Below are 27550 nucleotides of genomic sequence, written 5' to 3'. Positions count from 1 at the left end.
GCCTCTGACAATTCACTAAAGGTAGTTCGCTAAAATCATTAAGTCGTAAAATACTGCATTCAGTATTTTACACTGTTTTTTTCCACATTCACTAAAGATTTTTCACATGAGGTAGAAGTTCGGTAATTTACCGAACAAACATGCTTCAATTCACCAAGCCCTGCTCGGTAAAGGCCCGTACACATGCTAGGAAGGCTGGAACGACGGGTCCGTCAGACCCTCCCGCTGGGTGGGCGTTCCAGCGACAGTCCGGCGTGTGTACAGTCTGTCAGGCAGACTGATAACAGCCTTTTGAGTCTGCAGACAGACTGTACTCACGCCGGACTGTCGCTGGAACGCCCGCCCAGCGGGATGGTCTGTCGGACCCGTCGTTCCAGCCTGTCTAGCGTGTGTACGGGCCTTAAGTCTCACTTAGCAGCTGTGGAGCAGGTCAGCGGTGAGGCAGGGAGCTGAATGTTTGAGTTATTTTTATTTAGTATTTATATAGCGCCGACATCTTCTGCAGCGCTGTACAGAGTATATATAGTCTTGTCACTAACTGTCCCTTGAAGGAGCTCACAATCTAGTCCCTACAATAGTCATATGCCTATATTGTGTAGTATATGTATTGTAGTCTAGGGCCAATTTAGGGGGAAGCCAATTAACTTATCTGTATGTTTTTGGGGTGTGGGAGGAAACCGGAGTGCCCAGAGGAAGCCGAAGCAGACACAGGAAGAACATACAAACTCCGTGCAGATGTTGCCCTGGCTGGGATACAAACCGGCGGCCCAGCGCTGCAAGGCGAGAGCCCTAACCACTACGCCACTGTGCTGCCCAGCACGGGTATTACTGTCCAGAGCATCCCCTGCATCCCTTTAGATGTACTACAGCCACCAGGGGGAGCTCTTCTGTATAAGAGTATTTGCAGAAAAGCCATATAAAATGTCTCCTTCCCCTGCTCTGGCAAAGTGAAGTCCCGCCTTTCAGGGTGTTGGACCAAATCAGGAGAGAAGCAGGGCTGTGCGGCGCTCCCTATTTGTTGCCTGGCTCCCCCTATTGGCTGTCTGCTACATCTGACAATATGTTACTACACGGAGAGAGTGAGTTATCTGCTGATCGAGCTGGAGAAAAATACCAAACACTTTTGCTTGATTTACCGAATGCAATAATCTTTGTGAATTTACCGCACAAGTCAGTAATTTTGATTTTCTGTGCAGTAATAACTTTCGTGAATTGGAATTTGGGAAGGTGATCAGTGAAATCAACTGTTTTCTGCATTACCGAATGCGGTAATGCTTAGTCAATGGAGGCCATGGAGAAGTGTCAGAATCAGAATCAGTTTATTCGCCAAGTACGCTGTAGACGTACCCGGAATTGGTTGTGGTACACATAGCAAAGGCAGGAGAGCATGAGACATTAAGTCATTCAATAGTTTCAAGAGACAGAGCATTCAGTAATTCAAGAGACAGACGTACATGCATTGGTGAGATTAAAAAGTAAAAACATATACATATTACAGCATACATGCCAGGCACTGAGAAAGAGTACATTAGTCCTGGTTTAGGGTGCCTGGGGAGCTGGGTAGTCTGTGATCTAATGGGAGTGGCTCAAAGAAGCGACTGCCTGGGTGGGAGGGATCTTGAGCGATCCTGCAGGCTCTTTTCCTCGCTCTGGCGGTGTGGATGAGGTCAGCCACGCCCCCTCAGCCGAGAGAAACAGCGCTGAGCATGAGGAGACGGGACTTGACAAGTCACGTCTACCCACGCTCAGCGCTGTTTCTCTCGGCTGAGGGGGCGCAGCTGACTTGTCACTCAATCAGTCATGTGGGCGGCCGTGCGGTCACGCCCACATGACGTACAGCGCTAAGTGAAGGGAGCGAGGACGGGCCGGGGACAGGCCAGAGAACCTGCGCAGCCACACTAGCGCCTAAGAACTGCGCAGATGCAGGATTTTTTTAAAGCGGCGTTTTTGATCGCAAATTGATAGGGCGACCCTGGGCAGGGTCGGGGTCTGAACTACAGCTTGGATAATGCTGACAGAGGGCCACACAGTGACAGGCCAGGCGCTGATAGTCTGCTAGGAGCACTGCAATGGCCATGAGGTAATTAACTTTTTTTTGTGTTTTCGCCTCGTAAGTCCTTTAAGGAATGTTATTCTTAAATAGTTGTACTATTTGCCCTCACAATGTTTCACAGACTGGTGCACCCCTCCCCATCTTTAAGAAATTAGGCTTCTCTGATGTATCAAAAAGCATGCTCCCTCATTACTGGATCTGCTCACCGCACTGGGTAGGTGTTGTGATCCCCACTCGATCCACACACTGCAGATCAGACAGCTTACTAGCCTCTGGAATCTAGTGCACTGATGACAATTGCCAGGACATAGAAGCAGGGAGAGTAGCAGACACTCACAGCTGTCCTGAAGATTTTCTGGGAAGGTAAGATGTGGGCGTAAAAATGGTGTATTCTGCAGGGGGTCACTACAGCGTGGCGGTCTCCTGTAGGTTAAGTATGGTGAGTGTGATGGCTGCCTGGAACAGTTAGAGGACACTAACTAAAAGCAGGTAATCTGGAGGAAAGAATCAAAAGTTAAACCCAGGAGTGTCTAAGGCATGGTGGACAGCACTCTCTCCTTAGGCCAGGGTCACACCTAGGCCAGGGTCACAGCAGAATCGCATGGGTTTTCCCCATAGAACATATTGGAAAACTCATGCGATTCTGTGACCCTAGCCTCATAGAATCCCAGGGCACTCTCTTCATGGAGTTTGTATGCTCACCCTGCATCTGTGTGGGTTTCCTCCAGGCACTAAGGTGTCCTCCCACATCTCAAAAACATACTGGCTTCACCCTAAATTGGCCCTAGACTTTGATGGCCCTATGACTACGGTAGGGATAGTTAGTGACAAATTGATATACTCTGTAAAGCTCCGCAAAAGGTGTCAGTGCTATATAAATATTGTAATAATAAGTCCAACTCCTAAATTTGCCTTGTAAAAAAGTCAACTTTATTATGAGTATATTCACTGTGTATGCTGGGAATTGTTTATAACTTGGTGTGTGACCTACAGCTGAGGCAAAGGATCTCGTGGTCTCTCTGGGAGGATTGTGGGTATTTCGCTTCATTAGAGACTATTGTCAGGGCAAAGAGTGTGTATAGTTTTCACCTTTGACAAAAGAACAGAAACCTAACCTCAAATATTGGCTGTAGCAGACGACATAACATTACACATTATTTTTTCCAATATCAACTGAAAACCACAAGTATGTAGACAGACAAAAACATAAAACAAAAAGAACCACAGTCAATGTATACACCTGCAAACCATCAACATGGCAGACATGAGAGGGATTATATACATGGGGATTAGCCAGCAATGTCTGGATCAAGGTGATCCACAATAACGCAGATGACCTTGATCAGCCTATGGAGAGCCACATGCCCGGTAATCCCCACAAACCTCAAAGTTATAAACAATTCCCAGCATATACAGTGAATACATTCATAATAAAGTTGACTTTTTATTAGGCAAATTTAGTGGTTGACTTATTATTACAATATTTATACAGCACCGACACCTTCTGTAGCGCTTTATATCATCTTGCCACTAACTGTCAACTACAGCGTGGCAAATCAGTAGTGTATTAGTGACCTTGCTAATTCACAAACCAGAAATATCCCGCCCCTTGAGGGGGGCCATTGTAATGAGATAATCTGGATTATTTACTTCAGCTGCCTTTGCAAAACCTAATGACATTATTATCTGATGCCCGACTCAAGGAATAATTGCATACCTCCCAACATTTTAAAGCTAGGAATCGGGACACTTAGGCCACACCCCTATCACACCTACCATAAAAAAATTGAATTTTTTTTTCAATTAATAATATCTCCTAATATTTTTAAATACATATCTCCCCCATATATGATGAGGAGGAGGGTGTCCGGGGGTGGGTGGGTGGGTGAGGAGGAGGGTGTCCGGGGGTGGGTGGGTGAGGAGGAGGGTGTCCGTGGGTGGGTGGGTGGGTGAGGAGGAGGAGGGTGTCCGTGGGTGGGTGGGTGAGGAGGAGGGTGTCCGTGGGTGAAGAGGAGGAGGGTGTCCGTGGGTGGGTGGGTGGGTGAGGTGGAGGGTGTCCGTTTGGGTGAGGAGGAGGGTGTCCGTGGGTGGGTGGGTGGGTGAGGAGGGTGTCCGTGGGTGGGTGAGGAGGAGGAAGGTGTCCGTGGGTGGGTGGGTGGGTGAGGAGGAGGAGGGTGTCCGTGGGTGGGTGGGTGGGTGGGTGAGGAGGAGGAGGGTGTCTGTTTGAGGAAGAGGAGGGTGTCCGTGGGTGGGTGGGTGAGGAGGAGGAGGGTGTCCGTGGGTGGGTGGGTGAGGAGGCGTACCGATGTCCGGCTTCAATCTGCTTCCTGTGACGTCACAGGAAGCCAGATGCTGGTACACGTCTATGGATACCGGTAAGCTGACAGCCCGCTCCGCTTAGCTGCGCACTCTGCAAACAGGGGGGAGACACGGGGGGGGGGCAGATTCCAAGGGAGGGAGGTAGTAATGGGATGCACGCGTCCCGCATCCCACTTACCCGCGGCTGGCGCCTCGATCATTTTTTTTCCACCCTCACTGCCCACTGCTGCCCGGGACTTGGGGGGCTCATACCGTGATAGCGGGAGAGCCCCCCAAAATCGTGACAGTCCCAACGAAAGCGGGACGGTTCGGCCCTATGTAATTGTTTCCTTAGCTTCAAACAGTGTGGATTAAGCAAGATCACTAATACACTGCTGATCTGCTGCCCAGACTGCCAATGTATATACAATTACCATATTTTTCGGTATATAAAACGCACTTCTCCCCCAAAAAGGGGGAGAAAAATTCCCGGCGTCTTATATGCCAAATGCAGGAAGTCCTTGACTTACGAACGCCCATATGAACCGCCGACCGGCCACAATGTCAGGGACTCCCTGCATTGTTCCCGTGTGTCCTTTGCTGCTGCACCTCGTGTCCCCTCCACTCCACCGCCTCCGCTCTCCCGCCTCTAGCTAGTTTCATTTTCGGCCGACTAAAAGTCAGCCCCTCTCCACTTGTCTCCTTGTACGCATTCCCGTCATGAAGCGCGTCCTGCACAGGCGCAGTACGATGTTTTTCTTACTGCGCCGGACACGATTGACGACGGGAACGCATGCAAAGAGATGTGTGGTGAGGGGCCTACTCTCAGTCCGCCGAAAACAAAACTAGCTGGTGGCGGAGGAACGGAGGCTCATTGAGGACTGACGAGGGCACAGGACGGCTGCAGGGGGCTTGGGGAAGCCCCAGGTTAGTGAAAGTTTTTTTTAAGGACAGTTAAGGTTCCTTTTAAATCCTGTTTAACAGGATTTAAGTCTGACGAATTCTGCACAGCCGAAAGCTTGTTTACTCTAATTCTTTTAAGTTACCCAATAAATGGTATCATCCTGACTCAGAACTTCTTGCTTTTACTGATGGCTAACATGGTACAATACTTTAGTGCTACTGCTGGATCAGGTGAGTTGGTGCTGCCACTGCTTGTAACTATACACACAGAGCGGAAGGGACATGAGGAGCAGCGGAGGGGACACAAGGGGCAGCGGGGGGTGCACATGGGGGAGCGGAGGAGACAAATGGGGACAGCAGGATACACATGGCGACACAGGAGGACACACATGGGGGACACAAGGGGACATAGAAGGACACACGGGGACACATAAGATACAAGGGGGACATAATAATTGGGGAAGAACATCCACAAGATGCTCCTGGACCATGGATGCACCAGGATTAGTATACATTTTTACCCTGGTTTTTGCTTTCTAAACCTAAACGTCTTATATGCCGAAAAATAGGGTATATGGACCGTGTCATTAAGAAGTTTTTCTTTTCATTTGCATCCCATTCCAAGAAAGATGGCTTTGAGTTGTGAAGCCTGGTCACCACCACCACCCTCCTGACCTCTGGTTGTGGGGTAAGCAGTATACCCCCTCTATTACCTGCCCTTGCCAAGCACGATGACAGATGAGCAGCAAAGATCTCCTTGCATGGCATCAGAACAGGCTTGAAGCACATTTCCCCTTCTTAGAACATTATGATCTTGTAACATCGGCTCTGCTCTCAATAATAAGGTTCCTTAAATCACGCGCAGCTGCGGGCCAAGTATTGGCAGCCAGCTGCTATTGACCTGCTATTAAAGCCGGTATGCTTGGCCAGTGGCCTATGCATAAAAATCAAAAACTGGCACCACATGACTTCAATGCTCAAAGTATATAATTGTACTTTTCACAGTCCCTGAATAGCAGTAACAGCGGAAGGGCAGATGTTCTCTGTAAACCTTCGATAACAGCAGGATGATTGATTAGATATTTATGTTTCAGATTTGCGTTACTGAATAAAAAAAAGAAAAATATAATCCTTTTTTTTTTATGTAGCCATTTGAAATTGCTGTAGAGGATTTACATTAAGTCTGTGATGGCTGAAGGCCAAGGATATTTTTTTTTCTTATGATTTTTGACATGTGAAGCATTGCTTATAGCTGTTGTTATAGTTACCAGAACGATGATGGTTGTTGTAAGCTAAACTCTGTTATGAATATTCTTCTTAGCAGAAACGCAAGTGTTGCAGAAAACGCTGCATTTTTGCTGCTAATGGAAACTATGGACCGCATAAAAAAACGCATATAAAAAACGCATATGCGTTTTGTATGCGTACGTTTTTAAAATGCTGGTTTTGTTGCATAGTATTCAAAAACGCATCAAAAACGCACATAATGAAAGTCAATGGGAACGCAATGCATTGCGTTTTTATATGCGTTTTTTTTAAACTTGTTTTGTGGTGTATTTCTGCTTTCTGTTGTCTTCCTAGTGATTTGCATAAAACGTAATATAAAAACGCATTGAAGGCCCCTACAAACCGCATAGGCGTTTTGTATATGCAAACCGCAAACGCATAAAAACGCAAAACGCTACAAAACACATATGCAGGAAAAAAAGTAAATTCACTAAAAACGCACACACAAAAACACCCGCACATGACAGAGAGTGCAACCTTTCACGCTCTGTTATGTGTGCACCCAGCCTAAAGGGTTCTTTTATACTAGATGCCATTTGCTGTGTTTTGCCTTCCGTTTCTAAGTCTAAAACGGGAGGAAATCTTCCAAGTGTAGAGAATATACTTCTGCAATACGATTTTATCTGATCACAAGCATGCCGCATTTCTTCTGCGTTTCTAATTTTTGCCTAGCATCTACAGAAAACCGCAAAACGCAATCGCCAAAACTTCTGTGAAAAATTGCATTGTAAAATATCGCAAAGTAATCGCAATGTGTTGTGAATACATTTGCAATTCAGTTTAACAGAGCCCTAATGCTACATACACACTTGAAAGATTAATGAAAGATCTCAGACTAATTTTACCCCCTTCCATGTATGAGAGCCATACTCTACACAGTCTATTCTATGGAGCTGAACTCCCCATCAGATAAAAATCTTTGCAAGATGCTGCACACAAAGATGCTGTACACATTCAACAGATCAGTATCTGCAAAAGATCTGTTCCTGCAAAAGATCCGTTCCTGCAAAATGCATTCATAGTCTATGAGATCTGCAAATCCTCATACACACCTTGTTTAACTCCCCTGGCGGTATGAAAAATTCCGCCAGGGGGCAGCGCAGCAGTTTTTTTTTTTTTTTTTTTTTAAATCATGTAGCGAGCCCAGGGCTCTCTACATGATAGCCGCTGCTCAGCGGCATCCCCCCGCCCGCTTCGATCGCCTACGGCGATCTCCGATCAGGAAATCCCGTTCAAAGAACGGGATTTCCTGGAGGGCTTCCCCCGTCGCCATGGCGACGGGGCGGGATGACGTCACCGACGTCAGCGACGTCGGGACGTCATTGGGAGTCCTGAACCACCCCTCGGCGCTGCCTGGCACTGATTGGCCAGGCAGCGCACGGGGTCTGGGGGGGGGGGCCGCGCGCCGCAACAGATAGTGGCGATCGGGCGGGGGCCGGCGGCGATCAGAGTGCTGGCGCAGCTAGCAAAGTGCTAGCTACGTCCAGCACAAAAAAAAATATGAAAATCGGCCCAGCAGGGCCTGAGCGGCACCCTCCGGCGGCTTACTCCATGTCCAGCACAGGGTTACCGCTAAGGAGGTTAACAGACATTCATCTGCATATCTGACAATCATCTGCAGATCTGAAAATCCATCCTGGTGGATCAGATCTGGCTTGTCGAGCGAGGATTGCGGGACGCTTTGGGGGAGCCAGCGCTGGATGGCCTGCAGCTACAGGGAAGGGGGAAGCCTCATTGGTACCCTGAGGCTTCCCCCCTCCCGAGGTAAGTACCCCCAGGGGATGGTTTTTTTTTTAGTACAGAGTCTCTTTAATGCAAAAATGTATATAGCATACAGAAAACAACATCACTACTTTTTAAATTAAATGCCACTAAATACTTTCTAAGCACCTTTAAATAGCCTGATCACAAAAAGATGTAAAAATCCACTGTCGCCCTGAATAAAAAATAAAAAAAAAATAGTAGAAAAAACAATTAGATATGCCAACTCAATAGTTTAAACTATGCAAGACCTTTATTTCACAATACACACCATGAGGAGGAAAGAGGATGCCTCTTAAAAAACATCATTATTTAGTATTATGTTGTTGTTTTTTTTTTTTGGGGGGGGGGGGGGGGGCATGTAATTTTTTAAAATATGTATTTAAACATACGTCTATTATATGGAAAATGTGTAAAAAATTACGAAAAGACACATTCATTAATTTCTCTACCAAAAAGTGATCCATTGCATTCTATTCTCCATGAATACTAGGGATGAGCGGGGGATAACTGTAAAGTTTGATCTCACAGTGAATCTGGCCTTTCTTGCTTACCGAAGTTTCCCACAAGGACAATCATGGGCAAAACATAGGGGCACAACAATTTCTGAGGAGGCCCAAAATGGGCCTCTGCCGAGCTAATCATTTACTCCCAGGATGCAGAGCAAGCTCTAGCAACCAATGAGACCGGTCTCAGATCCCACCACAGGCGGCTATTAAGGGGGGTATGGAGGGAGGAGTGTATCACTCCATCACGCATCATCTGTGTCATAGGAGGTAGAGAGCAGGTATGGCCCTGCCTAGGAGAACTCGCGTGGGAAGCATGTGATCAGTTTGATCTGCTGTGATGACTTCTTGATTTAACATATGATCATGACCAGCAAATCAGAGCCTTACAAATCTATCAGCTGATCAAACTGATCACATGCTTCTCCATGATTTCTCCTAGGGCATCCTTAGTAGAGAGACAGAAAGAAGTGTATGCAGATTTAAAGGGTGTATGGTGTTCTGTGCAGAACTGTTATAGATTTACGTAGGTTATAAATGTGTTTTTAGTTACAAGTTACAGCAAGGTATCTCTAGTCCTCCAGTGATCAGATTGGATAGTGTTAGATGGTGCCAATCGATCACAAATGTATCCGTCGTTTCATCAATCATTTGCTTCTGATCACAAATCTATCATTTAGTTGATTGTTTTGCATTTGGAGACCCACCCGAAGTTCGAGGAAATTCTCACGAGACTGCTAGAGGTAGTTCTCAGTTATCTCTACTGGATACAAGTTTAAACATGTTCTCCAATTCCTCAACATTTTTGGGATACCAGATGTATTAATTATGCTTAATATGGCTTAATTAGGGTGTCCCCAAATCAGTATTTATATATACATTCCCACAGATGAACGCATTTTGATGGCCTCCATTTAACAATATTGCCATAACTGATACTTAAAGGGCTTGATTTACACCATGGTACTCTATGATGTATTTATCCATGAATTGTTTTACCTGATCTACTTTTTTGGGAAGATTTTTTTATATTTTACTTATAAATAATACATATGTTTCTTTTGTTTATTAATTTGACTATACTTTAACTTTATTAATCTATGTGCTTGTTTTGGTAAGTAAGCAGGATGTTTATGATGGAACAGCCCCTCTGTACATGCAGTGTAACAAGTTAGCACTCTTTACTGAAGAAAAATATGCAGAGATAAATCATATACAACCATCAGGTAATGCATCTTACTAAGAACAGAGAGGAACACAGAATGAACACAGGAAACCACAATACCATAGAGATCATTGCAGCACTTTGTATACGAAGTGACATCTTTTTTTTTTTTTTGCTTTACTATACGGCAATAATGTTACTACAAACAGTTTATAGGCAATCCAAATTAAAACTTTGAGAAAAAAAAACTACATACATAATAAAACTCCTGCCTTTGGATCCATCCCTCTTTATGTACTGATGCCACTGAGAGAGCCCAAGATGAAGGCCCCACTCACTGGCCCCACACTACCATGCTCTCAGACCAATTGCCCTCCACCCACCTGATGTTGTTTCCACCTTGCCATGCAAAGGGGCTGCTGGACATGGAAGAGGAATTTGTGCAAATTAAAAAGGAAGCTGCAAATAGAAAAGGAAGTCTGCAAATTGCAAACATCGCATGAAAGAGCTTGCAGCCAGCTGCCCAAGGACATGATGCGTAAAGATGGGGGCTGCTATACATAGGTATTACACATGAAAGAAGGGCTGCACATGGAATGAGAAGGCTGATGGTTTGAAAGGAAAACATATCACAATTTAGTTGGCCAAGTTGAAGAAAAAGTATAGATCCTGACTTGTCTGTTGGGCATGTGTGGATCTTACCGATGCCCAATCCAGAAGCTCCTGTCCATGGCCGGGACCAGAAGCCGCGGGACGGGTGGGAGGTGGGAGAGTCCGGGTAGCCTCTGGAGCATCCAGAGGTATCTAAGTTTCATTTTTCTCACATAAAAGCAAATGCTTATAATTATACAGCAATAAATGATTTCAAAAGAGAAGTCCAGCTAGGAACATACTTTTATAACATTTTTCCTACATAGAAATCTGATATGTCCAATGCAGACTTGTTATGTAGGAGTATTTCCTGGTCTGACCTTTGCTCTACCCTACATTTCATATTTCCACTCACCACACCTTAACACTATGGTTCAAACCTGCATGGAAGCCACCTGCCTGGACATGTCCTCTTTATAACTAAGATTCTGAATGTTCTCCTTTAATGGGATGTTCACATTTGATGATACATGAAACAGTTATGTTAATTAGGCCAATTGTTTCCGAGAACTGGTCATGGGAACTCTGCACAGCATCATCCGCATTATCACCGCTTCTTTGTACTGGTAACAATCGTGAGATGGGTCTGATGAGCTCTTATTTCTCTGGTCTTCTGCTTCTCTTCACTCAAGGAAAAAGTCAAACATTGAGATATCAAAGTTGATTGAGCGAGACCAATGCTAAGGAGCTGCATGCATTTAAGCCGCTAGTCTATTTATATTTTAGTATGGTTAAATGTCTTCAACTGTGATCTTAATTATGCAATCCATACTTCATCCAAACCGTTTGATGGATCTGAATAGAGAGAGGAAGACTTAGAACCTCCTCCTCACTTTTACTGCTGTCCGCTGATTGGTTGGTTCACTTCCTTTAGCTGTTAAGCCCCGTACACACAGCGGGATCTCTCTTGCCCGTCCAAATAGCTCGACAATAGTGCAGACACTGTACAGACGTGACATCATCCTCCAGGCTAGCATTGAATCAGTTGCTATAAAGGAGGGGGGGGGGAGGTGAGGGGAAGAACAAGCAGTGCACAATAGAGTGGGTTCCCACAGGTGAGGAAGAGAAGAACAATGCGATTGGGCGGTGCTTGGCCATCAGGGATCGCTAAATATCCAGCATGTCAGGTCTTTAGTAGACGTTGGGTGACCGCTGTACACACGCTGCATTGACTCATGATACTCGGCAGAGGCAGTCTTTATCATTCACCAAGGCCGAGTTCAAATATTGTATGTGTAAGTAGCTTTATGGGTCGCATAAAGGACAAGGTGTGATGGAAATCTTCATGACAGGAGCATAGCCAGCACTACGACCCTCTTTTTCCCCCGGGAAGAGGAAAGGATGTAGCTGTGATTTTTATTTTACAGAAACAGATGAAAATTGGAACAGTACAACAGGATACCCAAGCAGCTTCCGAATAGCGCTTTTCCCCTGTTGGATTCAGTTTGGGGTGATCCAACATACCTTTTGTTTTAAGAAGGCAAATTATACTGAGTGTTGCTTTTTAGTAGGAGGGGTTTTCCATCTCTTTTAGTCCCCTAGACTTCCCTAGTGGTTTTGGGTCACCCTGAGCTGCTTGGGTATTCTGTACTAGACAAGACAAATAACATTTATATCGCACTTTTCTCCTGGTGGACTCAAAGCGCCAGAGCAGCAGCCTCTAGGACACGCTCTATAAGCAGTAGCAGTGATAGAGAGACTTGCCTAAGGTCTCCTACTGAATTGGTGCTGGCTTACTGAACAGGCAGAGCTGAGATTTGAACCCTGGTCTCCTGTGTTAGAGGCAGAGCCCTTAAAGGGATACTGTAGGAGGGTCGGGGGAAAATGAGGTGAACTTACCCGGGGCTTCTAATGGTCCCCCTGAAGCCAAGCTCACATCCAGAACCATTGGTGTATAGGAAGCCTATAGCTTATACATTTTACAGAGCCATGTCAACCCAGCATGCAGACAGCCTGTTTTGGACTTTCAATCCTCATCACTGCATGACAGGGATTGATATTGCTCTATGGGATAGAGCTTGGACTACTACTACTGGTCTGAATAGTGTAATGGTTAAAGGGATACTGTAGGGGGGTCGGGGGAAAATGAGTTGAACTTACCCGGGGCTTCTAATGGTCCCCCGCAGACATCCTGTGCCCGCGCAGCCACTCACCGATGCTCCGGCCCCGCCTCCAGTTCACTTCTGGAATTTCTGGCTTTGAAGTCAGAAAACCACTGCGCTTGCGTTGCCGTGTCCTCGATCCCGCTGATGTCACCAGGAGCGTACTGCGCAGGCACAGACCATACTGGGCTTCTGCTATACACTCCTGGTGACATCGGCGGGAGCGAGGACACGGCAATGCAGGCGCAGTGGTTTTCTGACTTTAAAGTCAGAAATTCCAGAAGTGAACTGGAGGCGGGGTCGGAGCATCGGTGAGTGGCTGCGCCAACACAGGATGTCTGCGGGGGACCATTAGAAGCCCCGGGTAAGTTCAACTCATTTTCCCCCGACCCCCCTACAGTATCCCTTTAACCATTACACTATTCAGACCAGTAGTAGTAGTCCAAGCTCTATCCCATAGAGCAATATCAATCCCTGTCATGCAGTGATGAGGATTGAAAGTCCAAAACAGGCTGTCTGCATGCTGGGTTGACATGGCTCTGTAAAATGTATAAGCTATAGGCTTCCTATACACCAATGGTTCTGGATGTGAGCTTGGCTTCAGGGAAATAAAGGGATGATTTGCATATTCAGTAGTGATGCATTGTGGGCCAAACATGCGTAGAAGAGCCGACTGGCAGGACTAAGCCAGATTACGGGGACTAATTGCAGCCGAATGGAGGAACTTGGGGGGACGACGAGGGACGCATCGGTGCTCATGATGCTGGAGGAAGCCCCGGGTGAGTATAAAATCTTTTTACTCTGAGATTTCAGATTTACTTTAAAGCTGAATAGTTGCAAATACCTTCTGCTTTAAGAAGGCAAATTACGCTGAGAATGCTTAAAGTAATCAAATATACAAAAAAACACAAGAGGTACACCAGAATACACGTCAAGACTCCAAAAAATAAATAATTTAAAAGTAGCATGTTGTTTGCCTGTTCTAAGCAGAAGACTTAGGGCCAATTAACAGGGCTGGCAAAGCAGGCTGGGCAGTAAGTGTTCCCTGCAACCTCTACTCCACCACCGTCACCTCAAGGAGCTGAATTTCTTAGCACACACGTATGCAGTTAGACAACAATGCAGGCAGCATCTGGGCCAGATTTCCTTGCAGTGCTGTTGCAAAGCCACCACATGCGTCATTCTGGCTGTGGCCAGGGACGGTTTTAGGTAAAATGGGGCTTTGGGCAAAAATTATTGTGGAGCCCTTTACATTTTCATACCATACTGACAGTAATTTGTGACCTCCTGACTTGTAGGGTCTTTAAAGAGCCTGGATCCCTGGGAAATTTCCCAGTTTGAGCTTGAGGAAGCACCGTCCCTCACTGGCTATTTCCCAACTGTGATGCAGCATAATAGTGGCTCTTCCACTCCACTTCAGCCCCCAAGAGGACATCACCTGGAGAACATCATGGGCAGTAGATACACAGCTGCACCCACTACCAAAGTAAATTAATCCAAGCCAATGTATCAGGTCAGCCCACAAGAGAGGGTTAACCCTTTGCAGTCCATTTCCGCGATCACCTATGTCTCCCTCCAATACTTACTTTTTTTCCAGTGTGTGTGGGACCTCCTCGCACTAGAGCAGCGCTGGGCAAACGATGGCCTTTTGGCCATTTCCGAGCCGCATAAGCTGTGAATCTGGTCCACCACTGGGTGGTCGGATTACTCTCCTCCCTCTCTCCCTGCAGAGTTGCGAGAGGGTTACCTAACCAAATCACCGCTTCCAGCATCGGGTCTCCATGGCAACAGTGGCATCATGTGACACACTGTCAGTATGTACCAGGGTGTTACACACTGGCACATACTGACGGAGTGTGACACGATGCAGCTGTGGCCACGGAGATCTGACTCTGGCAGCAGCTATTAGGTGAGTTAACCATCTCACTTAAGCCCACTCGCAACTCTGCAGGAAAGAAGGGAGGGAGGAAAAGAGGAGAAAAAAGCAGTACGCAGCCTGCGGCCTACATAAAGTTTGCCCAGCCATGCACTAGAGCAAAGAGGTGACCTGGCTTCAGCAGAGAGGCACTGCCAGCTTACGCACAGTAGTGGAGCTACATCTGGAAACGGCGCCCCTAGCTGGGGGCCCAAATGTGCCCATCTAATATTTACAGTAAATACCTGGCACAGCGGCGGGGCATGGGACACTTTGATCTAATGGGGCTGACGTCATACCAGACAACATCTGGCAACAGTTCCCCTAGCAGCGGCCATGCTTTCCTGCGTTGTACTATTGCCGAAATTGGGCCTGAACTGGAAAATGCCGACACAGGATTGCAAAGATTTAAAGAGGAACTCCAGTGAAAATAATGTAGTAAAAAAAGTGCTTCATTTTTTACCATAATTATGGATAAATGATTTAGTCACTGTTTGCTCATTGTAAAATCTTTCCTCTCCCAGATTCACATTCTGAGATGTATTACATGGTGACATTTTTACTGTGGGCAGGTTATGTAGCTGCTCCTAGCTGTTCTGGCTGTTAGAGACAGCTGTAAACAGCTAATTCCTGTCTGTGAACATTGTTACATTGTGGCAGTTTGCCCAGAGTACCGCAGTACTCAGAGCTTCTTGTGGGAGGGGTTTCAGCACAAAATCAGTCATACAGCGCCCCCTGATGGTCTGTTTGTGAAAATCATTATATTTCTCATGTAAAAGGGGGTATCAGCTACTGATTGGGATAAAGTTCAATTCTAGGTTGGAGTTTCTCTTTAAGGATTTTTAATTCTAAAACACTAATAACATTATTAAAAATTTCAGAAAAACGTTCCAGAAAGTCAGAAGACCCATCTGGCGGGTTATGTCCCATGTTAATTTGTCACACAAATCTCATTTCGTTTCCACAAATGACGGATTTCACTTTCTGTTCAATTCATGTCCCTCGGCTCAGAGCAATAAGAAAAAAAATAAGTCATCCATTTACAAGCAAAGTCATTTTAAGAATCTCTTTCATTGTACAAAACATAAAACTGGAATCATTATGACCAAAGGCGTGTTTTATATGTAATCATATCCCATTAATCCACTTAATAATCTTTATTCACAAAGCTAACACACTGCTGGAACTTGAATGTGGTGCCAGCAGGCTTTGCCAGGCTGAGTTACATGGGCCAAGAACTTGTTTCAGCCCCAGACAGAAAATGAATGGGAAAGTCTTTTATCCCCCCAGAGGAAATCAGACCATAATATAGAAGCATTTAAACGTCTTCCTTCTACCGAGCGATGATAAACTTCAAAAAAAGGGGTAATTACGATCAGAAAGGGTTGATGAAATGTCAGCAGACAATTACTGACTAAAGTACGCTCTCTCTCTCAGCTGGCATTCTGGTTTCGGGACGTTTTTCAGCAGGTATCACAATGTGGTAACACAAGAAGAGTCCCTGACAGGCTGTGTAATTGCTGACAATACCTCCTGGTGTAAAGGGGCCAGGCAGCATCCAGGCAATTCCTGTCGCTGACTGCTGTGTCTCTGATGCTCCGTGAAACTAGAGGGCACTGCTCTGGGCAATGCCATGCTCCCCTTGGTGTTTCTGCTGACAAAAAGGGGCACATAAAGCAGAACTGAACTCAGGACTTCCTCTCTGCTCTTAGGCCTCTTACACAGTAAGACGTTGCGTTTGATGCGACGTTAAGGTAGCATAACGTGCCCCGAATTGAAAGTATAACTTGGACGTTATTTAGCCCTGCGTTTGGTGCGCTGTTTTCGTCGCACAGTGATAGAACGAAAAACGGCGCATGCGTTAAAAAAAAAAAGAAAACATTACTGAGCATGTGCAAACAGTCTAACGCAGCTAAAAATGTGTATAACGCATAGCATGCAGCACTTTCATTTAACGTGCAGCGTTAGACACCAACGCAACGTCTGCACTGTGCCCATTGATTTTTCATTGCTGTAAGTTATTGTGCGTTACATGTTGATGTAACATGCGACTTTAATGTCGCACTGTGAAAGAGCCCTTAAAGATAAGCAACAGCACAATAACCTTTAAAGAAAAAGATTTCTTTGTTACAGCTGATACAAATTGTGCAATAAATCTGCAGTGTGTCTACTTTTGTGGAAGCAGACATATTGTTAACATCCTGTGTTTACCAATTAACTCTCTGCCGTGGCAGTCAGCGGACACAGCTGAGGGATCAAATTTCAACTTGTCTAGTCACAGATGAGGGGGAATTAGACAGGCTAAACGCTCTAAATACATACAAAGTGCATTTCTCTGTTTGCCTTCTGCCCTGTGCAAGAGTTCAGGTCCACTTTAAGCTCAATACACACCTGAAAATGGATTGGGGAACCTCACTAGGGATGCTCACCACATTCCGTGGAATTCCATTTTCTGCAATTCCGGTCGGAAATTGGCGATTCCGTTCCATTGCTATACCGTTCTGACGGATTTCCGGAATTACTATGCGTAATTCCGTCGGAATGTGGATTTTTTTTACAGCTAATCACAAGGAAGACCCTAGAAGAAGCTTAAAGTGAAAACAACAAGATTTCTGCATGAAAATCGGATTTTCAGCACCAATTAGATGCTTAACAAAAACCAACCAACAGGATTTCTGCATGAAAATCAGAATTATTTCAGCACCAATTGTAATTGTAAAGACCGCTGTGGAACCACCTCTAGGTCCCAAAGCCTACGCGACAACTCCTGCTGCTCCAAACCAAAATTGTAATGACCGCCGTGGAACCACCTCTAGGTCCCATGGCTTACGCAACAACTCCTGCTGAAAAAAAAAAAAAAAAGACCGGTGGAATACCCAGTAGGTCCCATGGCCTACGATTTATCAAAAAACGAGGTTTCAATTGTGATTACTAAAATTTTTCCGTCAGAACGCAGAATTCCACAAAATTCCGACGGAATGTAACTGTTACGGAATTACGGAATTCCGCTGAAATGGAAATTGCACTTTTCCGATCATCCCTAAACCTCACTGCAACAACTCCCGATGAACGAGGTTTCCAGATCCATCTTCCTACCCGCGGGAACATGAGATGTCACGCGATGGCACATGACGGCGTGAATGGGAAGTCAAGCGATCACAGGCCTTTGTGCGGGAGTGGTCGGGGATCCTAAAGATACAATCCGTCGTAACGGTCCTTATCGCCGCGTGTTGCCAAACATTGCTCGCCTGTACCCACGTCGCGAGATCGTGGAAATGATTGCTCATCACTCAAAAACTGTCACCAGTCATCGGAAAAAAAATCACATAGTGGGTATGGGTTTTTAGAATTTCTACAGAATATCCAGATATCTAGTGACCTAAAACCACTAGGAAAATATATGGGGCTAAAAGAAAAGCTTTCTTACTAAGCAGCAATGCTGAATAACATTTTGTGTCTATCATTGCCTTTTAGTAGGGGGCTTTACGGTCTCTTTTAGCACCCTATACTTTCCTAGTGGTTCTGGGAAACCAAGATCGGTCTGGGTATTACTTAGTACTGGTCTAAGCTCTATCCCATAGAGCCATATCAATTCATGCCATGCACTGATGAGGATCAAAAAGTCCAAACAGGCTGTCTGCAAGTTGGGCTGATGTGGCTCTGTAAATTTTAAAGCTACAGGCTCACTATACACTAGCGGTTCTGGATGTAAGCCTGGCTTCAGGGGAATAAACAGATAATTTGCATATTCAGGAGTGATGCATCCTGGGAATTCACAGTTGCAGAATGATCGCAAATACCTTCTGGTTTATAGAAGGCAAAATTATATTTACAATTCCTAATTGTAGAACATTCTAATTATAGAACAGCCCTATTAAGACTAATTTCTTTTATTGTGTGTAATATATCATAATTTGAAATATAGAAAGTTTGTTCATTGCATGTGAATCATTTTTGAATGCTTAGTTTTGGATTAGTTAATTCTTTAAATTAGAAGTTTGAATTAGTTTAACAAATTTTAAATTAATTCATTAATTTTAAATTAAATTATTGAAATTCATTTTAAATTAATTGTTTGTATTGGGTAACAGGCCCCTCTGAGGGTTTGATCACATCGAGGGTGTTTTCGGCCTTTTTTCAAGCGCAGGCGATTTTCAAAATCGCCCTAAAAGCGTTTGTGCAATGACTCCATATGAGAGAGTTCACATCTGAGCGGTTCGTGTCTGATCCGCTCAGCAAAGCGCTGCCTGGACCATTTATGGGGCAATTTTGCCTCAATGGAAGATATAGGGAAAACGCAAAATGCTCACAAAATCACTTTGTGCATCGATTACATTCGCGTTTTTAAAAAATAAATACATTGTGTTTATTCTTTTCCGGGTCAAAGAGTTGAATTCCTGACTTGCGTCACAGAGTGAATTAAAAAATCGCTCTGAAAAAGCGGTTAGAAAAGCATGGAGGCACTAAGAAAAACGCACACAAAACGCTTGTGTTTGCGATTTCGATTTTAGATGTGAACAAAGCCTTTCAATGAACAGACTGTGGATACAAATAATAAAGAAAGCAGCAGAGCGTGGATCATTTAATTAATGGCAATAATAATGTATATTTCATTGTCAACAATACAGTAACGTTTGTGTACTGACCATCTCTGCTTGTCACTACTGTGCAGTCTACGTTCCATCAATTATTTATTACAAGAGTACAGGCTAGTCAATATGTACATTAAAGTACAGCAGTGACATGCTTGTATCTTAAAGGACAACTGAAGTGAGAAGGATATGGAGGCTGCCATATTTATTTCCTTTTACCCTGCGGGTATATTTGGCTGCAGTAGTGTCTGAATAACACCAGAAACAAGCATGCAGCTAATCTTGTCAGATTTGACAAACATGTCAGAAACACCTGATCTGCATATGCTTGTTCAGGGTCTATGGCTAAAAGTATAATGCTGGGCATACACAAATCAACCCGGAGGCTCGATTAGCTGCCGGATTGACTCCCGCCACGTCCCCGTGCGTCCCCGCTCATCCCCGCGGGCGGGAGGATCGATTCCCGCTCGCCCCCGCGGGCGCTCCTTATCAAGTTGATAAGGGAAAAACGACCCGTCTATGCCCAGCATTAGAGGCAGAGGATCAACAGGATAGCCAGGCAACTAGTATTGATTAAAAGGAAATAGATATGGCATGGCAGCCACCATATCCCTCTCACTTCAGTTGTCCTTTAAGACTTGAACCATTTAAATATTTGAGCATCCAGGCCCTTTGAATGGAAATATATTAAAGAATATATAGGTATTTGTTTTTCCTTTGGCTAGTCATCTGTATATTACATAAATATTAAAAAGTAAACTGTTTCTTCAATGACATGTGCAGGTCTCTCTTTGAAACACTATCACGTGCAAAACCAAGCCCCGATCAAAAGTAAGAGTATATACCTGGGGGGCAAATTAACACAACCTGGGTGTATGACCCTGAAACACAGAGTGATAGTGTTACAGAAGCATGACCTCACTGGTGCAATCCATATTAAATATATCATTCATCACACACAGATACATATGGGGAAGCCTTTCATGACTCTAAGACCTCAAAGTTTACTTTTCAAAGGAAAAAAGAAGCTGCTCAGATATGAAACAGTTGACACTTGCAGTGCATTCCAAGGATATTCAGAGCAGGATTACACCCCTTGTGGCTAGGCTTTGTGAACCATTTATTCAAAGTAATTCAAAGTCCAAGCCCATATTCCCATGTGTTAAAAAATGGCCTAATCAGATATCCCAGCATACATTGCCAGAAGCGGGCAAAGATTGCTGGTACATACAGGAGGTCAAAAAGTGGCCACCATTATAAACAGGCCCCATAGATTTACAACAGAAAAAAAGCTATACTTTTTTGTAGAAAGCAGTGGCATAGCTAAGGAGCTTTGGGCCCCAGTGCAGGGTTTACATTGGGCCATCACAAGCATTTACATAACAACTCATATGGCACAAGAAAGCCTGCCAAGGGCCCGATCATAGATAAAACTACGCCGCTTTTATTGGCTCTTGACCTCCTGATCACTGTGAACAAACCACAGTGATCGGGAAGTGAAAAAAGAAAAAAAGCCTCTGGTCCTTAAAAGTTAAAGTGATACTTAAAGGGACTCCGAGCTCTAATTAGAAATTAAAATCTGAAGTACGGCGCATGCGTGATTAAACCACGCAAGCGCAGTACTCTCACGCCGGCTGGCGTGATGACGCAAGGTGGCCGGCGTGGTGACGACTGACGTCACCTTTTAGGAAGAGGAGCCTGACACTCGGGCCCAGTGTCGCCGGGAGCCGCCGGGGAGCCATTTCTGACCTGGCCCTGGGAGAAGAGCCAGATGGACGTCGAGGGACCTCCCGACCTACAGTGGGCTGGAGAAAGCCCTAGGTAAATTCAGATTTTGATTTTAATTAGAGCTCGGAGTCCCTTTAAGTGAAAACAAAGTGAAGAAATAAACAATTGTATCTATCCTCCTACTCCTAAAAAAATGACTTTTGGATACCCTACGGTTTTTATTTCCATGGTCAGTGCACAAGATGCGCGCTGACACAGCGGAAATCCTCCACAAGCATATAATTAGATAGAACCCAGCTTGGGTGCAATGCACCAGTAGAGGGCAATTCCCACCGGCAGATGGGGCTGTGGAGTGCAGATGAGCACAGCCTCTGGACGGCCACAGATGCCAGATGGGAATTGTCCCGATAAAGGCAAAGTAGGGCACGATAGCCCTCAAAGAGAGAGAGAGCACAGAGACAGGATGAATGTGTGTCCACCAATCTAGTCGCCACCCTGCGACGGTGAACACACATCAGCAGAAACAAAGCAAGAACGCAATCGCAAACACTGGCGATTGCAAACAGACACAAGATCGAATTAGACAGAGCACGAGAGTATCAAAGGCACAGCAAACAAGAACAATAAGGAAAATAACAAACGCTAACTAAATGCGAACACCGCACTCATTCGCAACAGTGAACACGTTTCAGCACGATCACCGCGCGTTAAGCACCCAGTGATAAGTGTACCACCCTAACTAACCAATGACACACAGAACGCGAACGCTTGCTAAACGGATACCTCACCGAGCCTACAGCAAGCGTTCGTATCAGACAAGACAGACAGACAGACAGATGGGGCTGCCAGTAGCAACCGCTGCTCTGGCTCGCACCCCTAAGGCAGAGATACAGAAGCAGGCACTGCCACTACCACTAGGGCAAGTGCGATCCAGGCAGATAAACAGAAGGGGCTACCAGTAGCAACCGCTGCTCTGGTTAGCACCCCTAAGGCAGAGATACAGAAGGAGGCACTGCCACTACCATTAGGGCAAGTGCGATCCAGACAGATGGAGCAGCCAGTACCAACTGCAGCTCTGGCCTACACTCCCAGACAGACAGAACGATTCCCTGTTGACCGCCGCTGGTGACAAGGCAATTGAGACACAGAAGGAAGCACTGCCACTACCATTAGGGCTAATGCAATCCAGACAGATGGAGCAGCCAGTAGCAACCGCAGCTCTGGCCTACACTCCCAGACAGACAGAACGATTTCCTGTCGACCGCCGCTGGCGACAGGACAATCGCAGCAGAGAGACAACACAGGCAAAACAGATAAACTTTAACAAACAAGGCTGATACACTAGGAGAGTTTATCAGTAACAAACCATGAAAATGACCAGCAAGGGATTCTGGTAGAACACAGTATTTATACTGCCAGCCTTCAAAGGAGGCAGCTAGGCAATCTGCATAACAAATATATGCAAATTCCTCAGCAGCAGAGCAGGTCTGAAACTTGCAAAGTGAAGACAGGTCTCTTTTCCAGAGACCTGCAGCCCTCAGACTTAAGGAATGGTCAAACAGCTGTCTGCCTGTGCAGAGAGCTGAACAGATCGTTACACCTACGGTTTTAAGTTATGTTTAAAAACTTAAAAAGGCAAATTTCTTTTTCTTTTGTCTCAGCTGAATGTGACAGTCTGTCTCTGTGACTCAGAGTGCTCAAAAATATGAACTATTGACCTTTTTTTTTAGTTGCATAGTAGAATATTAACCCTTTTAGGCAGAGAAAGAAGAAAAGCATCACAGCATATTTATTTGTGTGCCTTGCACTGTACATACACATGTCTATCTCATCATGTCACTTAAGGTTCCCTTTAGAAAATGATAAATCATGTATAAACAAACCTGAACAAGTATTTATAATAAATGACTGCCCGCTTCCAGCTACTTTATGACTATCCCACATGACCTAAGATGGGATAGGGGGAGGAGTCTGGATAGTCTGGATAGCTACAACAACACTGCTCTGTCATCTCAACAGGAAATGCAGCTAGAGGAGTCAACTAGGTTTTCTAAAATTATTTATTGCAGGAAAAACTGATGTGCAATGTCCAAAACGTTGAGCATTTGCTAATGCAAATTTACTATCATACTGAACTAGGATTTTCATATGTCTATGCTATCAGTATGATTATCCTTTAAGCCTTGTCAATATCCTTATGGGCTCAGTCCTGCAGAAGATGTGAAGACATTTTAAGGCCTTGAGAAAAACTATGTCACCTTTCTCACCTCATTTTCTCCATATGTGAGGTATGCACACACTGGTATGCAAAGCATGTCCAACCACATAGGCAAGCTCTGCAGAGATTTGATAGGCAGACATAGTTTTCATGTGTGGCTGTAATCGTAGACCGCCGGGCCTCCAGGGAGGTCTCAGTAACTCAACTCTCAGGCCTCTTTCACAGTGGGACGTTGCGTTTGATGCGACGTTAAAGTCGCACAACGTGCCCCTAACTCAGCGCATGTAGGTTATAAAATTGGACGTTATTTTGCATAGCGTTATGTGTCTCTTGGTGCGCCGTTTTCGTTGCATACTCATGGCGCATGCGTTACATTTTTTTAAAAACACAAAAACCTTACTGAGCATGTGCAACACACATAACGCAGCAAATGTATTGCTAAACGCACAGCATGCAGCACTTTCTAAATATTCCTACACGTTACACACAACGCAAGGGTGTACTGTGAATGTTGCACAGACTTTGTATTGCTGTGCGTTAGTCTGCGTTGGAACATTTTCTAACGTGCGACTTTAACGTCGCACTGTGAAAGAGGCCTCAAAGGAGAGTGTTGATGATTTCTTCCTTCAGTCCAGTCATATCGAGATCTGGCTGCATTTTACAGCAGATCATTGGTAAAACCACACTGCGAGTCAGTGGGGCACATCTGTATTACCAAAATCTATTCTGGGGCAAGGTCTGATTCTAGAACACCTTCAGCACTCCACTCCCAGCAACCAATCAGTGCTCTCATTACAAGCCCTAACATCTCTTAGTACCAGATAAGAGGAAATCTGAGGTTGTTGGATAAGAAACGGTTCTACAATCAGAATAATCAGATATTTACTATTCACTGTACCTGAGGCTCACTATTATTTTTATTTAAAGGAAAAATGTTTTGTGGTCTGTTCTTTTTTTAAGCCCTCAAGTGATTTAGTTTATTACCAGAGGTGTCTCCTAATGGCACTTCTTCAAACACTATATTAGCTTTTCATTGATGTCATGCTGGTAACGATCGCCTCTATATGTGCTTTCAATAGTGGCAATCGCTAAAAAACTTTTCCCCTCCCCCTACTTACACCTCCCACAAACTGTGGATGTCCCTGCCAGGTTTTGCTGCTCTATATGTATTGCTATGGCTAGAGTGCATGGGTGGGCCCAATATAAAACTCACACTGGGGTTCAGAGCTCCTTGGCTACACCACTGCTATTTAAAATGCAAAAAACATACAGACAGACTAATTTCCTTTAAAAATTCTCAGAATTCAGATAAAGGTGCCCATACACTAGCGCGATTTCCCGCCAATAAAAAGCAGTGTTCGAATTTCCTGTGAAATCGATAACGCAAACGCGGACCGATTGACCGATTTCCATCCGAGATCGATCCATTCCGTCAATCTGCCCAGGCGGAAAATTTTGCCTGATCGCCGGCGGGTCAGGAGCGCGGCGTTAGCGGCGTTCGATGCGGCGGTGACTGACGCAGCAATACATCACCTGTCCGGTCGGCGTGAGTCCCCGTGTCCCTGCAGTCTCTCACTTCTTCCGGCGTCTTCTCTTCACTTCCTGTCCTGTGAGAAAGCAAAGTTTAAACAGTAAAGGGCGCTCTACTGTTTGAACTTTCTGCTTGTGACAGAACAGGAAGGGAAGATGGACTACGTTGGAAGAAATGAGACTGCGGGACCTGGGACTCGCACCGGTGGACGGGTAATGTTTTGCGGCTGGCCAGGGGAGCAGGTGGCAGTTCCACAGGTCGTGAATCGATTTCATGCTGAAATCGATTCAAAATCTGTTTGCAGTGTATGGGCACTGCAGCCATTAGATCCCTCTCTGATCAGATTCAATCAGAGAGGGATCTATGTGTTGGTTGATCTGGTGGCAATCGACCAGTGTATGGCAGCCTTAAAGAAAACCTGAACTGAAAATTAAAAGTCAAAATAAGCATACACAGGTCATACTTACCTTCCATGTAGTCTACTCCTCAGTGTCTTTCTCCTGTCCCGCATCTTGGTTGTTCACTGTGATCAAGGGAATTTTCCGTCCTCCATTTTGAAAATGGCCATTACCCCATCTTTCTGGTCAGCACACAGTAAAACTGTAACATTGCCCACTTGAGCCATAGGGAAACATGGACATTACCTGGTACATCAGTTTTCCTCTCAGCTATAACTGACAGCAACTGATATTTTACTGACAGCAACTGATATATTTCAGATCTGACAAAATATTGTCAGAACTGGAAGGGATTATTGTCAGAAGAAAACGGTGAGCTTCTGAGAGGAACTGATGGCAAGGTAACTATGTAATGTTCATTTGAAGTTACCTCGTGTTTATTTTAAATATTTTTACTCAGTACAGGTTCTTTTTAAGAGTTGCTGGGAATAAAAACTCTTTGACCTGCAAAAACACTATAAGGACCAGGGAACTACAGGTCAGCCGATACCAAACAAAGCCTGGCCAAGCAGTGAGGCCCAGAGCACAATGAGCGTGTTGAGGTAAATCTCGGGGGGGGGGGGGGGGGGAGGGGGGGGTTCTGAACAGGAAAGCTATACTCCCGATTATACAGTATATTTAAAATGGGATTGTCAGCCATAAAATCAAATTCCATTTACTCATTGCTCTGTATTTATTTTGCAACCTGCATCCTAAAGGTGGTTATACACTTAAGGGGCCCATACACCTAACGATTTTCCCGCCGATATATGGCTGAATCGATCACAGTGATCGAATCAGCTATGAAATCGCAGCGCGCACCGCTGACAGAATGATCGATTTCCGTCCGAAATTGATCGTTCCTGTAGATTCCCGTCGACTCTTCCATGCGGAAGATTTCTCTCGATTGGGAGTGCGTCGATAGCGGCGTTCGAATGCCCGATGACCGACGCAATACAGCGGGTATACATTACCAGGTTCCGGCCAGCGCGAGTCCCTTGGTCCTCGCTGTCTTTTTACCGCGCTGGGTTCCGGATCGGCTGCAGCTACACAGAACTTCCTGTCCAGGCAGGAAGTTTAAACAGTAGAGCGCCCTCTACTGTTTAAACTTCCCCTGGACAGGAAGTTTAGTAGCTGCAGGAACAGTCTGTAACCCGGTGCGGAGAAGAAGACAGCTGGGACCAGGGGACTCACGCCGGCCGGAACAGGTAATGTATGGGGGGGGGGGGGGGGGGACCATCATATAGATTTCTGTCAGATGCCTGTCAAGTCGAATCTGACAGGAATCTATCTGATGTGTGCCACACACTAGGAACAGATTTCCAATAGATTTCAGAGTGAAATCTATTGGAAATCTATTGAAAATCGATATGAATGCATTACTGCACCATTAGAGCCAATGCAAATCTATGGGACCTAGCTTTTCCATCCTGTCAGACAGATCACATTGATTGAAATCGATTGAAATTGGCTGCAAATCAATTGATCAGCTGTTCGATCATGCATCGATTTGCGGCCGATCGATCATTTCAAAGAAATCGACCAGTGTATGGGCCCCTTAACCCTGCATTGCAAGCACTCCAATCTAATCAGAAATCTTTCTGCTGTAATAAATATTATCTCAGTCAGCCTGGCTCTCGTGGTAATGAAGCTTGTCATCTCCCCTCCTACATTCCTGCTCCTCACTGATTGGCTGAGGGCAATACAGTGAGCTGCTAAAATACGATATATGCTGTCCTCACATGTGTTTACAAAGCAAGCTAGATATGACAGTGCAGTTTCTAGGAGGGAAAAAAAAGAGTAAGCTTATCCTGACATCAGGATAAGCTTCAGTCAAAGAGAATATAAATGGAAAATGCCAAGAGCAGTTTTCTCTTTATGTACTATATAAAATCCACTAAAATAAAAGAGTGGACAGTACAATACATATGTTACGTAAGTAGAACAAGTAGTCATCTACTTATATATGTGTTTTTTTCCTGGGATTGTATGGCTGTGACCAGAGTATATCTTTAGGGCCAGAACTCTACACCTCACGTCCTGCACTCTCATCCCTTCTGAACACACCAACTTCTGTAACATGAAACATGCTTCCTGAGAGAAGACAGTGCTTGGCGACACGGAGAACATCAGAAGAATGAGTTTTGGAACATGTCAGAAACCTCACAAGGTGATGAAGTGGAGGAAGGTTCTCTGGTTTAAGTCAAGTGCTGGAACAAGGGCCATTTTGTAAGACTGAGGACAGATGTTCATTATGAGGTTTTCCTTTTTATTTCCACAGAGAAGAGAATTTCCACTAAAAAAGAAGCAATGGATAGTGACAAAATATCAGATTTTTTTAAAGGGGAAAGAGACATAGAAAACATATGGACAGCAATTAGCAATACTTTCTGTTTATATTAT

At 45.0% G+C, this 27550-nt stretch overlaps 1 protein-coding gene across 6 annotated transcripts in view; it reads right to left on the bottom strand.

The window, feature by feature from the left end:
* NTF4 (neurotrophin 4) overlaps positions 1 to 27550 on the bottom strand; it is a 175476-nt gene that overhangs the window by 52438 nt on the left and 95488 nt on the right. Inside the window, exon 2 of one of the 6 annotated variants that reach the window (XR_011022445.1) lies at positions 27049 to 27443. The exons of the other annotated variants lie outside the window; for them this stretch is intronic. The gene's annotated coding sequence lies outside the window, so the exon portion shown is untranslated. Of the gene's footprint in view, positions 1 to 27048; positions 27444 to 27550 lie in introns of those variants that run through there. 6 annotated transcript variants of the gene reach the window in all.

This window comes from Hyperolius riggenbachi, chromosome 6 (assembly GCF_040937935.1).
Source record: "Hyperolius riggenbachi isolate aHypRig1 chromosome 6, aHypRig1.pri, whole genome shotgun sequence".
Lineage (NCBI taxonomy): Eukaryota > Metazoa > Chordata > Amphibia > Anura > Hyperoliidae > Hyperolius > Hyperolius riggenbachi.
Note: the sequence above shows the minus strand (reverse complement) of the source record. Positions and strands in the feature narration are given on the sequence as shown.